The 8,003-nt window shown below is 37.7% G+C and overlaps 1 long non-coding RNA gene across 1 annotated transcript; it reads left to right on the top strand.

Moving 5' to 3' along the window:
- The first annotated feature begins 5,376 nt into the window (after positions 1-5,376).
- On the top strand, positions 5,377-7,691 carry LOC142608063 (uncharacterized). The gene is made up of 2 exons (XR_012839420.1): positions 5,377-5,764; positions 7,299-7,691. It is a non-coding gene; the product is annotated as an uncharacterized LOC142608063 (long non-coding RNA).
- Positions 7,692-8,003: the final 312 nt, after the last annotated feature.

Here is an 8,003-nt window from a genome sequence, read left to right on the forward strand (position 1 = left end):
TTTTCAAGTCATTCTCTCTTTTCAGTTTCACTTAATCTGCATACACTTGTCTTGGAGTCAACGGTACAAGAGTAATGGTTTTGTTATCTTTAACAAAAGAATACCTATTCTTGAACCCATCATGATTGACCTTCCTGTCAAACTGCCATGGCCTGCCCAATAAAATGTGACCCGCTTGCATTTGAACAACATCACAAAGTACTTCATCCTTGTACCTCCCAATTGAAAATAGAAACCAACACTTGCTTGTTTACCTTAACTTCTCCACAATCATTCAACCACTGCAACTTATATGGTCTAGGGTGTTTCAAGGTAGGTAAATTCAAATTTTCAACTAAAGTAGTGCTAGCTACATTGGTACAGCTTCCCCCATCTATAATCATACTACATACCTTATTGTTGACGTGGCATCTAGTATGAAAAATGTTCTCCCTTTGTTGTTCCATGTCATCCTCTTTGAATTGGGCACTTAAAGCACGCCTAGCCACAAGTGACTTGCCCTCCACTGGATACTCCACTTCCTTATCACAAGCATCCTCAAGTGATGGAATCTGGTCATCATCTTCCTCACTTTTAGTTTCCACCTCTCCATCAATACGTGCAATCATGGTCCTCTTATTTGGGCATTGTGAAGCAATATGACCTACTCCCAAACAACGAAAACACTTAATATCACGATTACGAGTCTGAGATTCATTTTTACCTTTGTTGACACTGGGAGCTTCATCTCTCAATTTTGGTGGTTCGGCTTTGGACTTGAAAACAACTCCTTCGTCTTTCCTCCCATTTGACCTCCATGAAGTAGAGGAGCCCGGATTTTGAAATGACCGAGTTCCTTTCCTTTTAAGCTGTCGTTCCACCTTTATTGCCATGTGGACCATGTCCTCCAACTCCACGCAGTGTTGCAACTCCACCACATTGGCAATGTCCCGATTCAGCCCATTCAGAAACCTTGTCATGGTAGCTTCTCTATCCTCCTCTACATTTGCCCGAATCATGGCAATCTCCATCTCCTTGTGGTAGTCATCCACGCTCTTATAGCCTTGAGTAAGACTCTGTAATTTCTGATACAAGTCCCTATAGTAGTGACTAGGAACAAACCACCTCCTCATGATGGCTTTTATTTCCTCCCAACTCTCAATAGGTCTCTCATGGTTTCTCCTTCTGTTCATCACAAGTTGATCCGACCATATAATAGCATAGTCAGTAAACTCAATGACAGTCAGTTTTACCTTTTTCTCCTCGAAGTAGTTTTGGCACTCAAAGATTAATTCCACCTTCTTCTCCCACCCCAAGTATGCTTCTGGATCATTTTTCCCTTGGAATGTTGGTATCTTCATTTTTATGTTTCCTAGGTTCCTGTCAGTCTCATCTTGCCATCTTGGATCTCTTCAGAAACCTCTACCACGCCTTTCTCCCCTCTGCACAAACCTGCCCTCATTGTTCAATGAAGCTTGATCTTTTTCATCTTCAAACTCATGCTCGTGGTAGTCATCAGAATCATCCATGTGCGCATGCCTTTCTTGCCTTCTAACATTAAGGCCTCTTTGGGGACGCTCCATACGCAAAGTAGCAATAACAGTGTCCTGCCTATCCATCCGATCCCGAATCTCATTAAACACCACGTTCATGCGTTCAAATTGTTGTTGCATAGCCCGCAAAATAATGGACGACACCTCCCCTCCTTCCCTATTTGATGTTTCACACCTGGAAGACATACTTTTAAAACAACAGAGAATTGTTAGAAATAATTCCTCACAACACTCCCTCACGTGTTTGCACTCAAATTATGTCACTCCCACTCATGTTTCACTCTTAAATTGGCTTTTTTCGATATTAGTCTTACACTCTCTCGCCTTTTTCCACTCGTAGCTTCCTCTTTTCAGTTCTGCATTAAACTAATTAACTTGATCAAGAAATTCAACTTGTAGTGTTTAAACAAATACCAACGGCAAGAAAATATGACAGTAACACTAAATCAAAGGAAGAGGACAAAAGAAAACGATATTCTAGTCTGAGAGAATTGAAACTACAAACAAATTATTATTTTTTTCTAATTCTTTTCTGATGTCTTTTTTTTTTTTTACGTTTTTTTTTTTTTTGGGAGCTGGGTGCACGATTTTAGCCTAGTGCACTTCAACAAAAACAAAAAAAAAATTAGAACGATGAATGAAGAACACAAAAGGAATAGGATAGGATGATAACATGAAACAAAAAAAAAAAAATGAAGGGATAGAAAACTGATTTTAGAACCTGTGCTCTGATACCAAATGATGCGAACCTTAATCAACACACTTTGAGACCCAACAAAAATATTGGAATATTTAATACCAAATGATGCAAACCTCAATCGACATGCTTTGAGACCCAACAAAAATATTGGAATACTTGCCTAAGAAAGCTAAAATTCAGATTTTTGATAGAAACCCTGACCCAACGTTTATAATCGAAACGCGAACCAAATGTATAAGTTGACCTTGACCCAATGATTATAAAGAATCACGAACCAAAGGTATAAAGTTTGAACGCCACAAGGAAGAATCCCTGATAAGTTCACAGTTCTTGAAGAACCAAAAGAAGAGCAAAGCCTCACATTTTCTAATTTTTATTCAATAATGTTATATGAAAAACGTTTACAAACTTCAGAGCCTATTTAAGGGCTCCATAAAACTTGACAGACAAGAAAATATATTCTAAAATAACTCCTAATTGATACCTTATCATATCAGGAATCAAATTTGACCTAAAAAGCATTAAATGCACCTAAAAATAAGGAAAATACCTAAAAAATGTACTAAATAATAAAACCTTAAATAAAAGTTGATTTGGTCTGAAATTAGGAGATCCAAAATAGGAAAAAATCTGCCTTAACTGATATAGAGCTGGAAAGTCAATCAGCCATTAATTCATGCCATAAATCACTCGCAATTAAGCCAGATCAGCCTTAAATAGCTTGAATTAAATTTATTACGTTTTCAGCTTCTTTTGGGCCAAGCTTGGAATGTCCTGCGTTAGAATCAGCCCAAATCTCTTGAATCAGCCCATTAAGTGCTTCTTTGATCGTCTTGGATCCTGCTCTTGTAATAGGCCCAACAGGAACATGCAATGGATCCTTGAATGCTTGTTGATTCTCATCACACCGTCTAAACATGTATCCTTCTTCCAAGCCGGTATGTCAGAAGAAAATAATTTTCGCTCCTGAACGAGAAAATGCCATTAAGAAGGAAGTCTGGAAGCTGACCACGACAAAATTCATTCAAGAAGTTTATTACCCGGACTAGTTGGCTAATGTGGTAATGGTCAAGAAGGCTAATCGTAAATGGAGGATGTGCGTGGACTTCACTGATTTGAACCAGGCTTGCCCCAAGGATAACTATCCATTTCCATGCATTGACCAGCAGGTGGACTTGACTGCGGGCCATAAATTGCTAAGTTTTATGGACGCTTTTTCAGGCTACAACCAAATAAAAATGGATGATATGGATCAAGAGAAGACATCCTTCATCACCAGCCAAGGCTTGTTTTGCTACAAGGTGATGCCCTTCGGTTTGAAGAATGCGGGGGCAACTTATCAAAGGCTGGTTAACCATATGTTTCATCCACAAATTGGACGAAATGTGGAAGTTTATGTGGATGATACGCTGGTAAAGAGCTTGGACGAGAAACAGCATCTGGACTACCTTCAGGAGACCTTTGATACCCTTAGACGGTATAACATGTAGTTGAATCCAAGTAAGTGTGCCTTTAGAGTTTTGTCAGGTAAGTTTCTTGGGTTCATGGTTTCACACGGGGCATTGAAGCGAATCCCGATAAAATCCAAGCAATACTGAACATGGAGCCACCGAAGAATATCAAAGAAGTCCAATCTTTTATCGGACGAGTTGCCGCCCTTAACAGGATTATTTCAAAGGCTACTGACAAGTATTTACCATTCTTCAAAGTTCTAAAGAAGGCATTTGAGTGGACGAATGAGTGCCAGAAGGCCTTCCAAGACCTTAAGACCTACCTCACTACTCCTCCCTTGCTAAGCCCGTCCATACTAGGTGAATAATTATATTTGTATTTAGCGGTGTCCCCACACGAAGTGAGCTTGACATTAATTAGAGAAGAAGGGAGGATACATAAATTAGTTTACTATACGAGTTGGGCGCTAAAAGGAGTGGAAGGACGATATCCAATGATGGAAAAGCTAGCCTTTGCTTTGGTCACGGCTTCTAGGAAGCTGAGGCACTACTTTCAGGCTCATGTCATCAACGTCTTGACAAATCACCCACTAAAGAAGGCAATGAACAAGTTGGAAGCTGTAGGACGACTAATCCAATGGGTCGTAGAGCTTAGTGAGTGTGATGTCAGGTCCTAACCAAGAAGCGCGATAAAAGCACAAGCATTGGCGGATTTCATTGCGGAGTTCACTCCCAGTCAGACGAGCTGGACAAAGAGGAAGGGGCTCAAAGATAGGTCATCAATGTAGATGGCTCGTCCACATTATATGCAGGGGGATTGGAGTTATACTCAAGTCCCTAGAAGGAGATAAGTTGAAATACGTAGCTCGTCTACAATACCAAACTACTAACAATGAAGCTGAATACGAAACTCTTCTCAAAGGATAAGAATTGGCTAAGTCCTTAGGGGTGGAGTCAGTAGTCGTTCAAGGAGATTCTCAGTTGGTCATCAATCAAGTGAATGGAATGTGTGAAGCTAAGGAAGACCGGATGAAGAAGTACCTCAACAAAGTGAAGCGACTCGTCAAAAGATTCAAAGAAGCCATTTTTGTTCAACTCCCAAGGGAGGAGAACATGGAAGTGGATGTTTTGGCAAAAGCAGCTTTAGCGGGGGGAGTAATGGACGACCAGACCAAGTCCAATATATGCCGAGCATAGATCTTCCAGAAGTACAACAAATTGAAGGAGAAAGAAATTGGATGACTCCAATAATAGTTTATCTTAAAGTTGGAAGGCTTCCAGAAGACAAAGACGAAGCTAGGAAGTTGAGAATCAAAGCTGCCAAGTATGTCCTCCTAGACGAGGTATAATTCTAAAATTTGGGGTGGGGTTGGGGGGGGGGGATGGGGTAGTGAATAAATTTACATGAAATTTATAATTTTTTTGACTAGTTCTAATGGTGAATTCCAAAGGCTAGGGGGGCTTGGCCCCCACCCCAACGTGGCTCTGCCATTGTATGGATGGTTAGATTACTAATGGAAATGAATAGTAGAGCTAACATGAAAATGAAATCAAACATGAAGGGCCAAAATAATGACTTAAAGGCCAAAATAAAAATAATCCTGAACTTTAAATGCCAAAATTGTATTTCAGTATAAATTTAAGAATATTTATTTGATTCTTTTATATATCATTCAATAAATCCAATTGTTTTATCCCAAAGTACTTCTAATACGAACATCTCCAACACACAATACAAAACTTTATTTCTCTAATTTTTGGAGTTCCAAGCTGAAAAACAAAGCTCTAGTGGTTTGTTTGGATATCATGGATTTGGATTTGAATTTAGATTTGAATTGGCCCAAATCTAAATTCTTTGTTTGGGTAAGTTAAAAGAAATGGATTTGGGTTTGACCCCAAATCCAATCAAAATTTAATGGCCAAAATCCATGGATTTCAAATGCCCTCTTACACGGTGGAATTTGGAATTCTCTCACACACGTTTGTTCTCTATTTCTCTCTCAACTTGTGTCTCTCTCTCGTTTTTCCTAGCCACAACTCACAAGATCTTCTTCTCTATCTATTTCTTGCGGCAACTTCAGGTTTGTTTGTCTCAACGTCTGATTTGTTTGTGGGTTTCTCTTTACTTTCTATTTCTGTTTTCATTTGTGGGTTTGAAATGCAAATTACGTGTTTGATTAAATGCCTCTATGAGTTATGAGTTGTTTAGGTAGTACTTTTACTCTGTTGTGCCCAAAGGGTAGTGGCAGTGGAAGTGCAATTGCACACCCAAAAAAAGAGAGTTGAGAGTTTGGATTTGATCTCTCTTTGGTATAAGGCAATGTGAAAATACTTTCTTCTTGTGCTTGGTGGCTGCTTACTAATTTTTTTATAGGGAGAAGAAGAAGGCTCTGTCAAGCTTTTTAAGTGGGTTCCCTTGGCTTGTACTTAATAATCGATGAACAATATCACAAAGCTATGAACGTGCATAGGAGGATCACATGAAGAACTTATTAATGGCAAAATAATTTCCCCAACAAATATAAATATTATGGTTAGGCTTTACATGAACAAGAAAGATGATCTGGGAGTCCATGAATACTTGACCTTGTTTGTCAATAAACAACTCTCTAATTGCTACAATGTTCCATCAGGCTTGTGGCACACTAAGGATGTGAGACAACCAAAATAAATTGACCCAGATTACACTCGCAATCCCAAAGACCCAGATTACATGGAAAGCAAGCCACTAGCAACACCACTCACAATCTCCACACTCATTAATGTAGCAATATTATCACAGTAACCACAATGGCACCCTCTATTTCATTTTCCACTGCAGTGTTTTATTTTAAGAGAAAGTGGGTTCCCTTGGCTTATATTGTTCTATAATGGGTTGTAAGAAGAGATGGCATTGGTATTTAATTATATTCATCTTCTTCTTCTTTTTGTGCTTTATATGTTTTGGTTAATTGGATATGAAAACTTCCTTTGCACCATTGCACAGCAGCCCTTCAATAAAGCTAAAATACCCAATTTGTGAAAGCTGGGATGGTACTAATGTAGTGTTTCACACATTGCAGCAAACAGCTGCCCCTCACAATTAAATTACTCAATTAGAGCACCAACACCTCCACCCGGGTCCTTCTTACATAGACACATATGTTGTCCCTATTGCCTGGCATCTATAAAGCGTAGGACTTATTGGACCTGCATTCCACAAAAGTGGACACTCCCCATTGGGTGTGTCTTTATTTTTTATTTTTTATTTTTTGTGGGTTTGTAATGCAAATTATGTGTTTGATGAAATGCTTCTATGAACTATCTATGAAGCGGATTTTGCAAAAATGTTCATTGGAGTTCGTCCTTTAGATAGAGGTTGTGTCAGTTGGAAGATTATATTTTCCACTGTTGGTTTAAGCAGTGGAAAATATAATTTTTACATATGCACTGCAGTAATTGATTTTTCATAATTTGTGAATCAGGTCCCACATATTATGCATGACCATATCTTGTTCAGGTCCAATAAAATCTATTGTCATTTGAGATTTGTTGAAGTCTACAATTGTGTATTTTTTCTTTATTTGTTATGGCTGAGGAAGGAGAAAATGAGGTGAATTCTTCCATTTGTTGTAGATATTGGTTCATCTCTTAAAGAGTATGTTCATCTGTAAAAGCGCATTTCCACAAAGAAAAATCAAGAGCAACCACAACTTTCTAGCGAAGAGATACATGCAATGGTTTCAAAAGTGTCTAGACTCATGCGGCTTGAAATATTCAAAATAGTTGAGAAGTTAATGCATGGAGGTGCAGAGGACTTTAGGTTTTGGAAAAGTCTTTCAAATGATGATGATAAGAAGAACTAGATATGACTTCTACTTAGTCCCCATTAATTTGTTCTCATGATATATAACTTTCTAGTTGTTAATAACTATAAAATAATTTTTAGTTTGAGATTTTTAATGTTGTGAAAAAAAAAAAACATGCATTTGGGTGTCCTCTCTAGTTGATATAAAACATTTTAGTTGTCAATAGTTGGCAAGATATTTTTTTAGTTGGCTATGACTAAAAATATTTAGTCATCATATTGTCAATTGGATTATCAATATTACCTCATGTATTTAAAATTAAAATGTAGAAGGATTAAGAAAAATAATAATTAAAAATGTATTTTATTGATCTTTAATCCAAATCCAAATTCAAATTCAAATTTAGGTATCCGAACAATGAAATTTTAAATGATAAATTTTAAATTTTTCATTGCTTAAAAATACCCAAACAAGGAATTTTTAATACAATAGATTTCAAATCAAGGCATTTCAAATCCAAATCCAAATCAAA

This window comes from Castanea sativa, chromosome 8 (assembly GCF_040712315.1).
Source record: "Castanea sativa cultivar Marrone di Chiusa Pesio chromosome 8, ASM4071231v1".
NCBI lineage: Eukaryota > Viridiplantae > Streptophyta > Magnoliopsida > Fagales > Fagaceae > Castanea > Castanea sativa.